Here is a 2867-nt window from a genome sequence, read left to right on the forward strand (position 1 = left end):
AGATCTATTGAGATTTTCTGTTTCTTGTTGATTTGCTTTAAGTAAGTTGCATAATAAAAAATCTCAACAGACATTTGCAAGTTTTTTATTGTCAGTAATTGTATTTTTAATCTGCAGAATTTGGCCTTTTTTTTTTGGCAATCTATCTCTTTATTGATTTTCTCTAATTGATGTAACAATGTCATCATACCTTCCCTTACTTTTCAAATCATGGTTTGTTTTAGTTCTTTTAACATATTTATAATGACTTCTTTTAAGTCTTAGTTAAATCTGACGTTTATTCACTCTCACAGGCAATTTCTGCTGCCTATTTTTTTTTCCCAAAACTTTGGGTCATGTCTTCTTACTTATTTTTTGGTAGTCTCATAACGTTTTCATTGAGAACTGGACATTTTTCTTATTCCCATCTGTTAAACTGTAAAGCTCCACTCGTTGCTGGCTGATTAATCTATAGTTTTCAACAATTCTCTTGGGTATAAATTGCTCTATGGACTAATCCAACAAAATCTAGGCTCCTTTGAAGGGATAGTTCCTAAGATCAGTGTTTGAGATGTGTGTTTGACCCCTCTCTCTCTTTTTCTCTCCTGCAAACTAACCAGCCTACCAACTAGCCTTTATTTTCAAATAATCTACCAGTATTTTTTCAATTGTCTTTTTTTTTTTTACCATAACTTCCACTGCTTTTGAGAGTGCTTCGTTTTAAACCTCCACACCTGTTGCTAATGAAATCAAAAGATTTAGGAGCTCTCTTTTATACCTGCTTCTCTCCCCTCTCCCTACCCCCTAGCAAAAAAATCTCTGAGGCATGCTCTAAAGTCAGGGATCAGGACAATAGTAGGCTTCTTTCTGAGTGACGCCCCCACTTTAGGACCCGAGTGTTAAGTGGAATGGGGAGTAGGGGACAGTAGCCTCAGGTGTTCTCAACTTGCCTGTCCCAGTGTGGAAGTAAACAACATGAACCATCACTCTGCTAACATCTATTAGTTTGCTGGTGGAGCATCACAGCATCAAAAGGCATGGGCTCTGGGACCAGACAGCAGCCTGGGGTTGACTCTGACTGCCATTCTCTAACTTGGCTTGGATAAATGTATTCTATTTTCCATTGCTGCATCACAGATTTCCACAAAATTTAGTGGCTTAAAATAGCACACACTTATTATCTCATCACTTCTGTTATTGATAATATATCTGGGCATGGCTTAATTGGATTCTCTGCTTGGGGTCTCATAGGAATGTGCTGTCACCTGAGGTTCAGGGTCTGCTTTCAGGCTCACATGTTGGTCAGCAGCATTAGGACTGGGTGCTTTAGTGTTTTTTGGTTCACAACTAGATGCTGTCTATAGTTCTTAGAGGCTGCCTGCAGTTCCTTACCACATGGGGTTCTCTAGCATGCCCGTTGACTTATGCAAGCCAGTAAATGAGTCTGCTAGTAAGACAGTATTTTCTATAATGTGATAGAATCACAAGTGTGACAACCCATCCAATTTGCCATATTCTATGGTTTAGAAGCAGTTCACAGTTCTGCCCACACTCAAAGAGAGGGGATCACACAAAGATGTGAATACCAGGAGGCAGGGATCCTGGTAGCCACCTTAGAGCCTGTCTACCACAATATGTTGCTTAAAGTCTCTGAACCTCAGTTTATTCATCTAGGAAAAATGAGGATAATAATAGTACCTACCCTTAGGGTTATTGTGGATTAAAGCACACAAAACTTTTACTATAACTCCTGACTTGCAGTAGCTCTTCAATGAATAGGTACTGTTATTGTTATTGTTATTGTTGTTATCAGGTCTCCTCACAACACAGGAAACATCATCTCTGCCAGTTTTTCAGGATTCATTTATTGATTTGCTTGTGCTTCCCAGTGGGCTTTAACCAGGTGATCTGAGAGTGCTCCTTGACTGCTTCACAGCCCAGTGAATGTGTGGCTGTGGGAGATGGATGGAATGTGTTCTAGTTTGCAAGCCACCAGAATGTGATATACCAGAAACAGAATGGCTTTTAAAAAAGGGAATTTATTAAGTTTCAAGTTTACAGTTCAAGGACCATGAAAATGTCCAAATTAAAGCAAGTCTATAAAAATGTCCAAATTAAGGCACCAACAAGAGGTTACCTTCATTCAAGAAAGGCTGATCATGTTCAGGGTTCCTCTTTAAACTGGAAAGGCACATGGCAAACATGGCAATGCCTGCCAGCTTTCTCTCCAGGCTGCTTATTTCATGAAGCTCTCCTGGGGGTGTATTTCCTCTTCATCTCCAAAGGTCTTTGGCTGTGTAGGGTCTGTGGCTCTCTTCTCTCCTGGTTCTGAAGCTTTTTCCAAAATGTTTCTTCTTTTAAAGGATGCCAGGAAACTAATCAAGACCCACCTGGAATGGGTGGAGTCACATCTCCCTTTAATCAAAGGCTAATACCCACAATTGCGCATGTCACATCTCCATGGAGATAATCTAATCAAGTTTCCAATCTGCAGTACTGAATAGGGATTAGATGCATCTGCTGCCTTCACAAGAGGGATCAGGATTAAAACATGGCTTTGCTAGGGTACATAATTATTTCAAACTGGCACAGGGTATTTAATGAACTATTTGTATCCCCATGACTAGATAGGGATGTGGGGGAGAGGAGAAAAAACTTCCCTCCCTCCCTTTTTTATAAGAGAGAGCTCAGAATTAATGCATTCCTGCATTTGAAGAGGACAAGTCAGCTATAGTAATACGTATTTATCTAACATACTCAACTATCTGATACTCAACTATCTGACCCAATGCCAGATCATCAATAAAACTGAGCATATACTTATGGCATCAGCACAGTGGATTAAAAAAGGAAATCGATATGTTGATAAAAAGAACTGAAGTGGTCAT

The sequence above is a fragment of the Tamandua tetradactyla genome, chromosome 18 (assembly GCF_023851605.1).
Source record: "Tamandua tetradactyla isolate mTamTet1 chromosome 18, mTamTet1.pri, whole genome shotgun sequence".
Lineage (NCBI taxonomy): Eukaryota > Metazoa > Chordata > Mammalia > Pilosa > Myrmecophagidae > Tamandua > Tamandua tetradactyla.